This window comes from Lepisosteus platostomus, chromosome 5, assembly GCF_059453375.1.
Source record: "Lepisosteus platostomus isolate fLepPlt1 chromosome 5, fLepPlt1.hap1, whole genome shotgun sequence".
NCBI classification, from domain to species: Eukaryota; Metazoa; Chordata; class Actinopteri; order Semionotiformes; family Lepisosteidae; genus Lepisosteus; species Lepisosteus platostomus.
The window spans coordinates 41763472-41779995 of record NC_142615.1 but is presented as its reverse complement, the minus strand read 5'-3'; the positions used below and the strand labels follow the sequence as shown (position 1 = coordinate 41779995).

The 16524-nt window shown below is 38.8% G+C and overlaps 4 non-coding genes across 4 annotated transcripts; all 4 read left to right on the top strand.

Moving 5' to 3' along the window:
* The first annotated feature begins 2667 nt into the window (after nucleotides 1-2667).
* Nucleotides 2668-2780, top strand: trnal-caa (transfer RNA leucine (anticodon CAA)). The gene is made up of 2 exons: nucleotides 2668-2705; nucleotides 2735-2780. It is a non-coding gene; the product is annotated as a tRNA-Leu (tRNA).
* Nucleotides 2781-5533: 2753 nt separating this feature from the next.
* trnal-caa (transfer RNA leucine (anticodon CAA)) lies at nucleotides 5534-5646 on the top strand. The gene is made up of 2 exons: nucleotides 5534-5571; nucleotides 5601-5646. It is a non-coding gene; the product is annotated as a tRNA-Leu (tRNA).
* Nucleotides 5647-8396: 2750 nt separating this feature from the next.
* On the top strand, nucleotides 8397-8509 carry trnal-caa (transfer RNA leucine (anticodon CAA)). Its single transcript has 2 exons — nucleotides 8397-8434; nucleotides 8464-8509. It is a non-coding gene; the product is annotated as a tRNA-Leu (tRNA).
* A 2758-nt stretch (nucleotides 8510-11267) lies between these two features.
* On the top strand, nucleotides 11268-11380 carry trnal-caa (transfer RNA leucine (anticodon CAA)). Its single transcript has 2 exons — nucleotides 11268-11305; nucleotides 11335-11380. It is a non-coding gene; the product is annotated as a tRNA-Leu (tRNA).
* The last annotated feature ends 5144 nt before the right edge of the window (nucleotides 11381-16524 follow it).

Genomic DNA, 16524 nt, shown 5'->3' with positions numbered 1-16524 from the left:
CTCAGTGCAATTTGTGAGTATTCTGCACTGTTAAAATGCACAGGTTTTCATACTTTTTGGAATTCGTAGCTCAAGAAGTGACTCCTGTTTCATTTTCTATTCACCAACTCGATTTGCATTCCGCCCCTCACACCTCACAACAGAATAACAAACGGCTTCATGTGCCACAGCATTCCCCTGTAGATTCGGTTTGCACTATGAATTAGGCGACCCCGAATGAAATATTTTAGTGTTGGCTCAAATGTGAGGAATTTCATGAACCCTCAAAAAGGAACGCTTGCAGAAAATGCCAGCAATTCAAAGCGTGTAGGCACCATGAACAGACCAATTCTGCAATTTCTTTTATCACTGGCGGTGCTTTTCGATGGCTCTCCATTAGAAATGAGAAGTGCTGAACTCTAAACACGTTCTTGCCATAACTTCTACTACTGCTGCTACTTCTTCGTCCTCGAAAAAAGAAAAGACAGGCATGTTTTAAATCTCAAAATGATCTTCTGGATCCACAAGAAACATGTAAATCTGATTGATTCCGCAGTATTTTGGATGTACTGTACTTATAACTTCCATCAAAGAGAGATTTCATCAGTTGCATGAAATTGAAACTTTCGACTTTTTGTCTGGTATTGAAAATATGTTTAAAAAAAAACATAAACAATTTTCTAACAAACAACTCATGAATTATTGCCAGGATCTATATTTAGCGTTCGGTAGTGATAACACTGCTGATATTGATTGAGTAGAAATCTATGATGTATTGACAGCTTTATCTGAAGCGAGAAGTCCTAGAACGCCATCTATGAAGTTTAAGGATTCATACCAAGAAATGCCTTTTGTTTCCCACCCCAACTGCTGCTTTTGCATTACACATTATGTGAACATTACCAGTTTTGGTAGCTTCTGGGCACGATTTTCCTAAACTGAAACTTATTACAAAATTCTTTAAGATGAACCATGTCCAAAATTGTAAATCAGGACTAATTTTAATATCAAATGAAATTACTACAGAGGAAAAGGCTTAACTGAAATATGAATAAGACTATGCAAGCCTGAAAAATAGAACAATTCAATTTATAGAACTTATTTTTTTATTTTTTGAGAGATGGGCTCACACACCGGAAGACACTAACGTTTCTCTTCGTTAGAGTATGTGAATAACAGTTTAACCCCATTTGTTTGTAATTGTGATTCTGTTAAAATTAAAAAAAGCATCTATCTATAGTAAGAAATTATCAAGAAAGTAAGAAATTGTCTTATTTCATAAACTGTAAGACATGAAGACATTTACAGGTTATATCCTTTGCTTTGTCTTTTAACGCAAGCGGTCAGGATCCAAGCCCATGTTCGGACGGTTGTGTTTCTCTTGTAATCATCAAATGTCATTGTTTTGTCCTTCAGTTCTTTCTCGAGTTGTACCATGGATATTTTATACCATCGATACTTTTCATGCTCTTTTGCATTTTCCTTCACATACGGAAAAAAACTCAAGGCGTTCTTGTCACTGTGCTACACAGTACAGGACACGCAGTGAGTAATTCGCGTAGCTTTCAGAGGAATCCAGAGGGAGGACTCTTAATGCAAGGAGCTGGTTTTTTTTTCGCATTAATCATTATTAACCAGAAACAGCTGCACAACTGGTTGCATTTGTGATTATGTCACTTCTCTGCTTCAGCAAGGTCAATAAAAGACTCTGAAAGTAGTAGAGAAAAACTGAATTAAAATCATATTAGCAATTCTGAGCGATATCTGCATACAGGCAATCCAATAAGAACGTTGAAATCTTTGAATGTCATCTCTCTATATATTGCGCTGCTTTTTACTTGGAGTAAAACTATTGGATTGAAGGGTTAAAATGTATTGTTGTTATTTGGAGAAATCAATGAACTCGTGATTTGATATGTTTTAAAAGACGGTCATGCGCACAGAAAAAAGACAGTGCTGATTATTTTTCTGGAGACGGAGCACTGATGACCTATCCGAGCCAATTGATAAAGCCCACCCAGTGGATACTCTAGCAGAACGTGGAAGAACGTTCACCATTGTAACCAAGGCAACCACAGGAACAACATCAAGAAGCACAATCAATTCCCCATTTAAATCTTTCGTGTAAGGTATGCCATGTGAAAGCATGAAGTAAATCCCCTGATCTCTTTTGAACATGGACAAGGTATTTCTGATGGAGCGCAATGAGCAAAGATTTAATAAGCTACTCCTGCCGATGATTCAGCTTAAAGAAGTAAAAGCTTCACAAACAAAAGCAGCTCGCTACCACAGCCAATATTAAATGTACTTGGTGGCACATTACCATTTGCACTGGCTCAAAAGTGGTCTCGGCAGACGTTGTTCCCTACGTAAAGCTGAAAGCGCCAAAGAGCATTTCCATTGAGAAAAAAAAATCTTTCTTGATGTTAAAAATAGATAGCCTGCCTTTTAGAAGTTCTCCCTCTAAACACCTTGTGCAGCCTCCCGACAGACTAACAAAAAGTGCCTTTTCACCAACTCAATTTATAATACGCCCCTCAAAACTCACAACCGAATAACAATCCATCCGTATATTTGATTTCCAAGATCCATTCAAGGCAACTTGGGTCTTCGCAAGCAAATAATTTCAGGGAAGAAACTCAGTTTAGTCAACTACTGGTGCATTCAGCACACCACTCGCTTTTGCTTGTCAGGGTGGCCGAGTGGTCTAAGGCGCCAGACTCAAGGACATGTGTCTTTCCAGCTGGCTTGGGTGTTCTGGTCTCCAAATGGAGGTGTGGGTTCAAATCCCACTCCTGACAGCGTCCGTTTTTACCTCTCTTGAATTGTTCCAGTGCTAGCTGACAGTGAATGACTGAAATATAAAAGCAGCAGAAGAAAGCAAGCAACTCAGTGCAATTTGTGAGTATTCTGCACTGTTAAAATGCACAGGTTTTCATACTTTTTGGAATTCGTAGCTCAAGAAGTGACTCCTGTTTCATTTTCTATTCACCAACTCGATTTGCATTCCGCCCCTCACACCTCACAACAGAATAACAAACGGCTTCATGTGCCACAGCATTCCCCTGTAGATTCGGTTTGCACTATGAATTAGGCGACCCCGAATGAAATATTTTAGTGTTGGCTCAAATGTGAGGAATTTCATGAACCCTCAAAAAGGAACGCTTGCAGAAAATGCCAGCAATTCAAAGCGTGTAGGCACCATGAACAGACCAATTCTGCAATTTCTTTTATCACTGGCGGTGCTTTTCGATGGCTCTCCATTAGAAATGAGAAGTGCTGAACTCTAAACACGTTCTTGCCATAACTTCTACTACTGCTGCTACTTCTTCGTCCTCGAAAAAAGAAAAGACAGGCATGTTTTAAATCTCAAAATGATCTTCTGGATCCACAAGAAACATGTAAATCTGATTGATTCCGCAGTATTTTGGATGTACTGTACTTATAACTTCCATCAAAGAGAGATTTCATCAGTTGCATGAAATTGAAACTTTCGACTTTTTGTCTGGTATTGAAAATATGTTTAAAAAAAAACATAAACAATTTTCTAACAAACAACTCATGAATTATTGCCAGGATCTATATTTAGCGTTCGGTAGTGATAACACTGCTGATATTGAATGAGTAGAAATCTATGATGTATTGACAGCTTTATCTGAAGCGAGAAGTCCTAGAACGCCATCTATGAAGTTTAAGGATTCATACCAAGAAATGCCTTTTGTTTCCCACCCCAACTGCTGCTTTTGCATTACACATTATGTGAACATTACCAGTTTTGGTAGCTTCTGGGCACGATTTTCCTAAACTGAAACTTATTACAAAATTCTTTAAGATGAACCATGTCCAAAATTGTAAATCAGGACTAATTTTAATATCAAATGAAATTACTACAGAGGAAAAGGCTTAACTGAAATATGAATAAGACTATGCAAGCCTGAAAAATAGAACAATTCAATTTATAGAACTTATTTTTTTATTTTTTGAGAGATGGGCTCACACACCGGAAGACACTAACGTTTCTCTTCGTTAGAGTATGTGAATAACAGTTTAACCCCATTTGTTTGTAATTGTGATTCTGTTAAAATTAAAAAAAGCATCTATCTATAGTAAGAAATTATCAAGAAAGTAAGAAATTGTCTTATTTCATAAACTGTAAGACATGAAGACATTTACAGGTTATATCCTTTGCTTTGTCTTTTAACGCAAGCGGTCAGGATCCAAGCCCATGTTCGGACGGTTGTGTTTCTCTTGTAATCATCAAATGTCATTGTTTTGTCCTTCAGTTCTTTCTCGAGTTGTACCATGGATATTTTATACCATCGATACTTTTCATGCTCTTTTGCATTTTCCTTCACATACGGAAAAAAACTCAAGGCGTTCTTGTCACTGTGCTACACAGTACAGGACACGCAGTGAGTAATTCGCGTAGCTTTCAGAGGAATCCAGAGGGAGGACTCTTAATGCAAGGAGCTGGTTTTTTTTTCGCATTAATCATTATTAACCAGAAACAGCTGCACAACTGGTTGCATTTGTGATTATGTCACTTCTCTGCTTCAGCAAGGTCAATAAAAGACTCTGAAAGTAGTAGAGAAAAACTGAATTAAAATCATATTAGCAATTCTGAGCGATATCTGCATACAGGCAATCCAATAAGAACGTTGAAATCTTTGAATGTCATCTCTCTATATATTGCGCTGCTTTTTACTTGGAGTAAAACTATTGGATTGAAGGGTTAAAATGTATTGTTGTTATTTGGAGAAATCAATGAACTCGTGATTTGATATGTTTTAAAAGACGGTCATGCGCACAGAAAAAAGACAGTGCTGATTATTTTTCTGGAGACGGAGCACTGATGACCTATCCGAGCCAATTGATAAAGCCCACCCAGTGGATACTCTAGCAGAACGTGGAAGAACGTTCACCATTGTAACCAAGGCAACCACAGGAACAACATCAAGAAGCACAATCAATTCCCCATTTAAATCTTTCGTGTAAGGTATGCCATGTGAAAGCATGAAGTAAATCCCCTGATCTCTTTTGAACATGGACAAGGTATTTCTGATGGAGCGCAATGAGCAAAGATTTAATAAGCTACTCCTGCCGATGATTCAGCTTAAAGAAGTAAAAGCTTCACAAACAAAAGCAGCTCGCTACCACAGCCAATATTAAATGTACTTGGTGGCACATTACCATTTGCACTGGCTCAAAAGTGGTCTCGGCAGACGTTGTTCCCTACGTAAAGCTGAAAGCGCCAAAGAGCATTTCCATTGAGAAAAAAAATCTTTCTTGATGTTAAACATAGATAGCCTGCCTTTTAGAAGTTCTCCCTCTAAACACCTTGTGCAGCCTCCCGACAGACTAACAAAAAGTGCCTTTTCACCAACTCAATTTATAATACGCCCCTCAAAACTCACAACCGAATAACAATCCATCCGTATATTTGATTTCCAAGATCCATTCAAGGCAACTTGGGTCTTCGCAAGCAAATAATTTCAGGGAAGAAACTCAGTTTAGTCAACTACTGGTGCATTCAGCACACCACTCGCTTTTGCTTGTCAGGGTGGCCGAGTGGTCTAAGGCGCCAGACTCAAGGACATGTGTCTTTCCAGCTGGCTTGGGTGTTCTGGTCTCCAAATGGAGGTGTGGGTTCAAATCCCACTCCTGACAGCGTCCGTTTTTACCTCTCTTGAATTGTTCCAGTGCTAGCTGACAGTGAATGACTGAAATATAAAAGCAGCAGAAGAAAGCAAGCAACTCAGTGCAATTTGTGAGTATTCTGCACTGTTAAAATGCACAGGTTTTCATACTTTTTGGAATTCGTAGCTCAAGAAGTGACTCCTGTTTCATTTTCTATTCACCAACTCGATTTGCATTCCGCCCCTCACACCTCACAACAGAATAACAAACGGCTTCATGTGCCACAGCATTCCCCTGTAGATTCGGTTTGCACTATGAATTAGGCGACCCCGAATGAAATATTTTAGTGTTGGCTCAAATGTGAGGAATTTCATGAACCCTCAAAAAGGAACGCTTGCAGAAAATGCCAGCAATTCAAAGCGTGTAGGCACCATGAACAGACCAATTCTGCAATTTCTTTTATCACTGGCGGTGCTTTTCGATGGCTCTCCATTAGAAATGAGAAGTGCTGAACTCTAAACACGTTCTTGCCATAACTTCTACTACTGCTGCTACTTCTTCGTCCTCGAAAAAAGAAAAGACAGGCATGTTTTAAATCTCAAAATGATCTTCTGGATCCACAAGAAACATGTAAATCTGATTGATTCCGCAGTATTTTGGATGTACTGTACTTATAACTTCCATCAAAGAGAGATTTCATCAGTTGCATGAAATTGAAACTTTCGACTTTTTGTCTGGTATTGAAAATATGTTTAAAAAAAAACATAAACAATTTTCTAACAAACAACTCATGAATTATTGCCAGGATCTATATTTAGCGTTCGGTAGTGATAACACTGCTGATATTGATTGAGTAGAAATCTATGATGTATTGACAGCTTTATCTGAAGCGAGAAGTCCTAGAACGCCATCTATGAAGTTTAAGGATTCATACCAAGAAATGCCTTTTGTTTCCCACCCCAACTGCTGCTTTTGCATTACACATTATGTGAACATTACCAGTTTTGGTAGCTTCTGGGCACGATTTTCCTAAACTGAAACTTATTACAAAATTCTTTAAGATGAACCATGTCCAAAATTGTAAATCAGGACTAATTTTAATATCAAATGAAATTACTACAGAGGAAAAGGCTTAACTGAAATATGAATAAGACTATGCAAGCCTGAAAAATAGAACAATTCAATTTATAGAACTTATTTTTTTATTTTTTGAGAGATGGGCTCACACACCGGAAGACACTAACGTTTCTCTTCGTTAGAGTATGTGAATAACAGTTTAACCCCATTTGTTTGTAATTGTGATTCTGTTAAAATTAAAAAAAGCATCTATCAATAGTAAGAAATTATCAAGAAAGTAAGAAATTGTCTTATTTCATAAACTGTAAGACATGAAGACATTTACAGGTTATATCCTTTGCTTTGTCTTTTAACGCAAGCGGTCAGGATCCAAGCCCATGTTCGGACGGTTGTGTTTCTCTTGTAATCATCAAATGTCATTGTTTTGTCCTTCAGTTCTTTCTCGAGTTGTACCATGGATATTTTATACCATCGATACTTTTCATGCTCTTTTGCATTTTCCTTCACATACGGTAAAAAACTCAAGGCGTTCTTGTCACTGTGCTACACAGTACAGGACACGCAGTGAGTAATTCGCGTAGCTTTCAGAGGAATCCAGAGGGAGGACTCTTAATGCAAGGAGCTGTTTTTTTTTTCGCATTAATCATTATTAACCAGAAACAGCTGCACAACTGGTTGCATTTGTGATTATGTCACTTCTCTGCTTCAGCAAGATCAATAAAAGACTCTGAAAGTAGTAGAGAAAAACTGAATTAAAATCATATTAGCAATTCTGAGCGATATCTGCATACAGGCAATCCAATAAGAACGTTGAAATCTTTGAATGTCATCTCTCTATATATTGCGCTGCTTTTTACTTGGAGTAAAACTATTGGATTGAAGGGTTAAAATGTATTGTTGTTATTTGGAGAAATCAATGAACTCGTGATTTTATATGTTTTAAAAGACGGTCATGCGCACAGAAAAAAGACAGTGCTGATTATTTTTCTGGAGACGGAGCACTGATGACCTATCCGAGCCAATTGATAAAGCCCACCCAGTGGATACTCTAGCAGAACGTGGAAGAACGTTCACCATTGTAACCAAGGCAACCACAGGAACAACATCAAGAAGCACAATCAATTCCCCATTTAAATCTTTCGTGTAAGGTATGCCATGTGAAAGCATGAAGTAAATCCCCTGATCTCTTTTGAACATGGACAAGGTATTTCTGATGGAGCGCAATGAGCAAAGATTTAATAAGCTACTCCTGCCGATGATTCAGCTTAAAGAAGTAAAAGCTTCACAAACAAAAGCAGCTCGCTACCACAGCCAATATTAAATGTACTTGGTGGCACATTACCATTTGCACTGGCTCAAAAGTGGTCTCGGCAGACGTTCCCTACGTAAAGCTGAAAGCGCCAAAGAGCATTTCCATTGAGAAAAAAAAATCTTTCTTGATGTTAAACATAGAGAGCCTGCCTTTTAGAAGTTCTCCCTCTAAACACCTTGTGCAGCCTCCCGACAGACTAACAAAAAGCGCCTTTTCACCAACTCAATTTATAATACGCCCCTCAAAACTCACAACCGAATAACAATCCATCCGTATATTTGATTTCCAAGATCCATTCAAGGCAACTTGGGTCTTCGCAAGCAAATAATTTCAGGGAAGAAACTCAGTTAGTCAACTACTGGTGCATTCAGCACACCACTTGCTTTCACTTGTCAGGGTGGCCGAGTGATCTAAGGCGCCAGACTCAAGGATATGTGTCTTTCCAGCTGGCTTGGGTGTTCTGGTCTCCCAATGGAGGCGTGGGTTCAAGTCCCACTCCTGACAGCTTCTGTTTTTACCTCTCTTGAATTGTTCCAGTGCTAGCTGACAGTGAATGACTGAAATATAAAAGCAGCAGAAGAAAGCAAGCAACTCAGTGCAATTTGTGAGTATTCTGCACTGTTAAAATGCACAGGTTTTCATACTTTTTGGAATTCGTAGCTCAAGAAGTGACTCCTGTTTCATTTTCTATTCACCAACTCGATTTGCATTCCTCCCCTCACACCTCACAACAGAATAACAAACGGCTTCATGTGCCACAGCATTCCCCTGTAGATTCGGTTTGCACTATGAATTAGGCGACCCCGAATGAAATATTTTAGTGTTGGCTCAAATGTGAGGAATTTCATGAACCCTCAAAAAGGAACGCTTGCAGAAAATGCCAGCAATTCAAAGCGTGTAGGCAGCATGAACAGACCAATTCTGCAATTTCTTTTATCGCGGGCGGTGCTTTCCGAGTCGATGGCTCTGCATTAGAAATGAGAAGTGCTGAACTCTAAACACGTTCTTGCCATTACTGCTACTCCTGCTGCTACTCCTTCGTCCTCGAAAAAAGAAAAGACAGGCATGTTTTGAGTCTCAAAATGATCTTCTGGATCCACAAGAAACATGTACATTTGATTGATTCCGCAGTATTTTGGATGTACTGTACTTATAACTTCCATCGAAGAGAGATTTCATCAGTTGCATGAAATTGAAACTTTCGACTTTTTGTCTGGTATTGAAAATATGTTTAAAAAAAACCATAAACAATTTTCTAACAAACAACTCATGAATCATTGCCAGGATCTATATTTAGCGTTCGGTAGTGATAACACTACTGATATTGATTGAGTAGAAATCTATGATGTATTGACAGCTTTATCTGAAGCGAGAAGTCCTAGAACGCCATCTATGAAGTTTAAGGATTCATACCAAGAAATGCCTTTTGTTTCCCACCCCAACTGCTGCTTTTGCATTACACATTATGTGAACATTACCAGTTTTGGTAGCTTCTGGGCACGATTTTCCTAAACTGAAACTTATTACAAAATTCTTTAAGATAAACCATGTCCAAAATTGTAAATCAGGACTAATTTTAATATCAAATGAAATTACTACAGAGGAAAAGGCTTAACTGAAATATGAATAAGACTATGCAAGCCTGAAAAATAGAACAATTCAATTTATAGAACTTATTTTTTTATTTTTTGAGAGATGGGCTCACACACCGGAAGACACTAACGTTTCTCTTCGTTAGAGTATGTGAATAACAGTTTAACCCCATTTGTTTGTAATTGTGATTCTGTTAAAATTAAAAAAAGCATCTATCAATAGTAAGAAATTATCAAGAAAGTAAGAAATTGTCTTATTTCATAAACTGTAAGACATGAAGACATTTACAGGTTATATCCTTTGCTTTGTCTTTTAACGCAAGCGGTCAGGATCCAAGCCCATGTTCGGACGGTTGTGTTTCTCTTGTAATCATCAAATGTCATTGTTTTGTCCTTCAGTTCTTTCTCGAGTTGTACCATGGATATTTTATACCATCAATACTTTTCATGCTCTTTTGCATTTTCCTTCACATACGGAAAAAAACCCAAGGCGTTCTTGTCACTGTGCTACACAGTACAGGACACGCAGTGAGTAATTCGCGTAGCTTTCAGAGGAATCCAGAGGGAGGACTCTTAATGCAAGGAGCTGTTTTTTTTTTTTCGCATTAATCATTATTAACCAGAAACAGCTGCACAACTGGTTGCATTTGTGATTATGTCACTTCTCTGCTTCAGCAAGGTCAATAAAAGACTCTGAAAGTAGTAGAGAAAAACTGAATTAAAATCATATTAGCAATTCTGAGCGATATCTGCATACAGGCAATCCAATAAGAACGTTGAAATCTTTGAATGTCATCTCTCTATATATTGCGCTGCTTTTTACTTGGAGTAAAACTATTGGATTGAAGGGTTAAAATGTATTGTTGTTATTTGGAGAAATCAATGAACTCGTGATTTTATATGTTTTAAAAGACGGTCATGCGCACAGAAAAAAGACAGTGCTGATTATTTTTCTGGAGACGGAGCACTGATGACCTATCCGAGCCAATTAATAAAGCCCACCCAGTGGATACTCTAGCAGAACGTGGAAGAACGTTCACCATTGTAACCAAGGCAACCACAGGAACAACATCAAGAAGCACAATCAATTCCCCATTTAAATCTTTCGTGTAAGGTATGCCATGTGAAAGTATGAAGTAAATCCCCTGATCTCTTTTGAACATGGACAAGGTATTTCTGATGGAGCGCAATGAGCAAAGATTTAATAAGCTACTCCTGCCGATGATTCAGCTTAAAGAAGTAAAAGCTTCACAAACAAAAGCAGCTCGCTACCACAGCCAATATTAAATGTACTTGGTGGCACATTACCATTTGCACTGGCTCAAAAGTGGTCTCGGCAGACGTTCCCTACGTAAAGCTGAAAGCGCCAAAGAGCATTTCTATTGAGAAAAAAAAATCTTTCTTGATGTTAAACATAGAGAGCCTGCCTTTTAGAAGTTCTCCCTCTAAACACCTTGTGCAGCCTCCCGACAGACTAAGAAAAAGCGCCTTTTCACCAACTCAATTTATAATACGCCCCTCAAAACTCACAACCGAATAACAATCCATCCGTATATTTGATTTCCAAGATCCATTCAAGGCAACTTGGGTCTTCGCAAGCAAATAATTTCAGGGAAGAAACTCAGTTTAGTCAACTACTGGTGCATTCAGCACACCACTTGCTTTTGCTTGTCAGGGTGGCCGAGTGGTCTAAGGCGCCAGACTCAAGGACATGTGTCTTTCCAGCTGGCTTGGGTGTTCTGGTCTCCAAATGGAGGCGTGGGTTCAAATCCCACTCCTGACAGCGTCCGTTTTTACCTCTCTTGAATTGTTCCAGTGCTAGCTGACAGTGAATGACTGAAATATAAAAGCAGCAGAAGAAAGCAAGCAACTCGTGCAATTTGTGAGTATTCTGCACTGTTAAAATGCACAGGTTTTCATACTTTTTGGAATTCGTAGCTCAAGAAGTGACTCCTGTTTCATTTTCTATTCACCAACTCGATTTGCATTCCGCCCCTCACACCTCACAACAGAATAACAAACGGCTTCATGTGCCACAGCATTCCCCTGTAGATTCGGTTTGCACTATGAATTAGGCGACCCCGAATGAAATATTTTAGTGTTGGCTCAAATGTGAGGAATTTCATGAACCCTCAGAAAGGAACGCTTGCAGAAAATGCCAGCAATTCAAAGCGTGTAGGCAGCATGAACAGACCAATTCTGCAATTTCTTTTATCGCGGGCGGTGCTTTCCGAGTCGATGGCTCTGCATTAGAAATGAGAAGTGCTGAACTCTAAACACGTTCTTGCCATTACTGCTACTCCTGCTGCTTCTCCTTCATCCTCGAAAAAAGAAAAGACAGGCATGTTTTGAGTCTCAAAATGATCTTCTGGATCCACAAGAAACATGTAAATTTGATTGATTCCGCAGTATTTTGGATGTACTGTACTTATAACTTCCATCAAAGAGAGATTTCATCAGTTGCATGAAATTGAAACTTTCGACTTTTTGTCTGGTATTGAAAATATGTTAAAAAAAAACCATAAACAATTTTCTAACAAACAACTCATGAATTATTGCCAGGATCTATATTTAGCGTTCGGTGGTGATAACACTGCTGATATTGATTGAGTAGAAATCTATGATGTATTGACAGCTTTATCTGAAGCGAGAAGTCCTAGAACGCCATCTATGAAGTTTTAGGATTCATACCAAGAAATGCCTTTTGTTTCCCACCCCAACTGCTGCTTTTGCATTACACATAATGTGAACATTACCAGTTTTGGTAGCTTCTGGGCACAATTTTCCTAAACTGAAACTTATTACAAAATTCTTTAACCATGTCCAAAAATTGTAAATCAGGACTAATTTTAATATCAAATGAAATTACTACAGAAGAAAAGGTTTAACTGAAATATGAATAAGACTATGCAAGCCTAAAAAGTAGAACAATTCAATTTATATAACTTATTTTTTAATTTTTTGAGAGATGGGCTCACACACCGGAAGACACTAATGTTTCTCTTTGTTAGAGTATGTGAATAACAGTTTAACCCAAAATGTTTGCAATTGTGATTCTGTTAAAATTCAATAAATCGTCTATCAATAGTAAGAAATTATTAAGAAAGTAAGAAATTGTTTTATTTCATAAACTATAAGACAATGAAGAGAGTTTACTTCACTTTTGTTCTTTTGACTTAAGCGTTCAGGATCCGAACCCATCTGCGGATGGTTGTGTTTCTTGAATCTCTTTTAATCATCAAAAGTCGTTGTTTTGTGCTTCAGTTTTTTCTCGAGTTGTACCATGGATATTTTATGTGATCAATACTTTACATGCTCTTTTGCATTTTCCTTCACATACAGAAAAAGTTCAAGGTGTTCATGTCACTGTGCTGCACATTTACGCTGGACCACCTGTAACAGTACAGGACACGCAGTGAGGAATTCGTGCAGCTTTCAGCTCAATGCCGTGTCCAGAGGGAGGACTCGCTCGCTGAATGATCTCTCAGGAAATCCCGGGTGAGATTCAAAAGGTAAACCTGGCTCTCTATGAACACGAGCAAAGAGTTCTCACTCAACAGAAGATTGCGATGTGAGTACAGTAATATAAAACATCTGAAGATGCCAGGGATTGAACCCCGGATCTGTGGAGCAGTAAGTGACTTGTAGCGCTGACATAAGAGATACTTACATAAAGTGCTTTTACTGACCATATTGCAAATCTCAGGAAGTAAGGTCTTAAAACATTGGGCAGTAGTGGGATTTAAACCCACGCCCCTGAGAGAGTGGAGCCTAAAATCCAGCATATTAGACCATTCGGGCACACTACCTCTGGCCCCTTCTCCTTTCCTCTCGTTGCTGAGTATAGGTGCCTCCATGAAATTGAGCCAGGTTTGAATCTCAGCCAATGCATCTCCAAATCATTTCAATTGAATCTGTGATCCTGTAGCACATCCTCTGAAACCAGCAATCGAAATTGGAAACGTCTTCTTCAACACTGAAAAGCTCAATTAGGACGAAGCAGTTGTACACAGGACAGCAGTACCATATGTGTTTTTGATTGATTCAGACTCGTTCTCAGTGGTTCTTGCTCACCAAATATCTTAAAAGCTGAGGAAGAACGCTACGAAAAATACTAATCAAAATACAAAATAATAATCATTATTCACCAGAAACAGCAGAAAAACTGGTCACAATTGTGATTATCTTGCTTCTCTGCTTCAGCAAGGTAATAAAGGACTCTCTGAAAGTAGTAAAGCACTAAAGCACTGCAAAACTGAATTCAAAATCATATTAGGAATTCTGAGTGGTGCCTGCTTACATGCAATCCAATACAGATGTTGTCTTTAAATAAGAATTCACTATGTTTCCCTGCCTTTTCCCTGGAGTGAAACTATTGGATTGAAGGAATTCTTATGACAGGTTTACAAGGTGCTGTTGATATTTGGATAAATCTATGAATTCGTGATTTTTATATACTTTAAATAACGGCCATACGCACAGAATAAAATTACTGATGATTTTTCCTGAGACGAAGCACAGCTTATCTTTCCAAGACAGCTGATAAAGGCAAGCCAGTGGATACTCTAGCAGAACATGGAAAAATGTTCAGCTTTGTAACCAACCAGGTATGCTTTGTGATTGCTTGAAGTGAAACCCACAATCTCTTTTGAACTTAGACAAGTTATTTCTGATGGAGCGCTATGCGGAAAGACTTAATCAGCTCTACCCCTGAGGATGACTCGACTTGAAAATGCAGAACATTAACGTTTCACCGATAAAAGGAGCACAACCGACATTAAAATTGAGGGCGCATTGTGATTTGCACTGACTCAAAAGTGATCTTGGTAGACAAATTTTCCAGCTGAAGGTGGAAACAAGAATTTGTGTTGAGAAGAAGAAACACTTTTTTCTCCCTGCTTTGATGTTAAGCTGATAAAGTAGCTTTTAACACATTGCTCCATTTGATGGTTGTAACACAAAAACTCCTAGCAGCAGTGGGATTCAAACCCACACCTCCAACGAGACTGGAGCCTTAATCCAGCACCTTAGACCACTCAGCCACACTACCCGCTGTGCCCTGTTTCTTTGTCTCATTATTTGCCTGAAGGAAGCCGGGTGGCTTTTGCTCTTGTCCGACAGTGGCGTTATGACTATGGAACCGACTGCACCTGCTTTTTCTGAGATGCTTCCCCTCTCATGGTGAGATCTCGAATTCTTAAACACCTCTGGATAAAGTTCTTCTGTGGAGCAGGCTACAGACCTCTGCGTACAGCACCCTTGATGTTGTTTTATTTCTATAGCAGCACCCATCCGGAATTTGTTTTTGTTTTACTTTTTATTTGAACAACAAAATAGATTCAATATAAACAAGAGCACATATAACGTATTAATAGACTCGTGAGGGGCACATAAATAATACAATCAGACTTTATGGAAAAAAAGGTTAAACAAAGTAAATAAAAACAAGGTCCACACAGCTTTCATGTTCCTACATTTCGAAAGAGTCTGTAAATATCCATTTACGTCTATTTAGAACTATTCAAACGTAGAACTCTTTGCTGATTTAGGTGGTATATTTCCTCAATTACAGGACAGCACAAACAGTTCTTAATGCAGAAATGGAAGCCTGTCTAAATTTTCCTTTCTGTTAAAGACATTTCGGGAAGCACTTTTTTTGGGACACTGATTTTTCTCCTTTGGGGAGCTAAAGAAGACTATAGGGTGTGGCACAGTGGTAGTGTAGTTGATTCTAGCTCAGGAAGTTGTGCGTTCAAATTAGGTTGGGGTCAGCTAAGAGTTTTTCACCATCTGCTGGTGCTGAACCCAGACTTCTCACCATGTAGTTGAGTTCTTCTCAATATCTCAGCATCTCCAAAACATCATGTCCAACTTTAGAGACAGCTACATCAGACAATGAAAGTTTGAGACCACTTTATTATTACAGGTTCTAGCAAACCTGAAAGCTAAGGCGTTTCAGGTCACTTTTTTAATTAAAAAAGTGTCTGAAGCCTCTAAATAAAATTAGGCTTTTTTAATTGTGTATGAAATTCACTCCCATGGGCTCTGAAAGGGGAAATATACTGTTGGGATCCTCGCAAGTGAGGTGTCTCTTCTTGTGGTGAAGCACAGTCATACCTGACTTGTCCGGAATGACCCAAGACAGACTTTATCCAGAAGCGACGGCACCACTCCAAGTAGAATGAGAGAGAAACACAGCACGACACGGGGAGTCAAGAGGCTCACTAACACTAACATTCTTCACTAACATTTTGACCGTTTTACAATCACAATGACCGTTTCACATTAAATAAGTTTTTAAACCATCAATATTTAAGAAAAAAAATAGTACATTTTTTTCCAATTATTAAAAAAAACATTAAATGCCTTGATTGCATAAAGTTTCACAGACAGAAGCAGCACGCCAGCACAACCAACATTAAAATGGAGGGCACACTACGATTTGCATTGACTCAAAAGTGATCTCGGCAGACGTCATTCCCTGCATAACGCAAAAGGTGGCAAACCGCATTTGGTTTGAGTGGACGCAAGAAAGTTTTTGTTTTCTGCCTTGATGTCAAGCTGACAAAGTATCTTTAAACACTTTGCTTAGTTTCTCGAGAGACTGCCAAAAAGCAGCTCCCTCCCTTTGAAGTCAGTTGGAAGGGGTCTCAACAGAAGCACCTAACAAGGTGAGATTCAAACCCAAGCCCCTGAAGGGGCTGGAGCCTTAATCCAGCGCTTTCCACTGTTCAGCCACAGTTACCACTGTACTGTGTCTCTTTGTCGCATTACTTGCTCAGAGAAAGCCAGGTGGCTTTCGCTCTTCTGGTCCGACTTAGTGGCATTACGACTGTGTAACGAACTGCACCTGCTTTTTTTGAGATGCTGCCATTCTCGTAGTGAGATCTAGACTTCTTTAACACCTCTGGATATAGTTCTTAAATG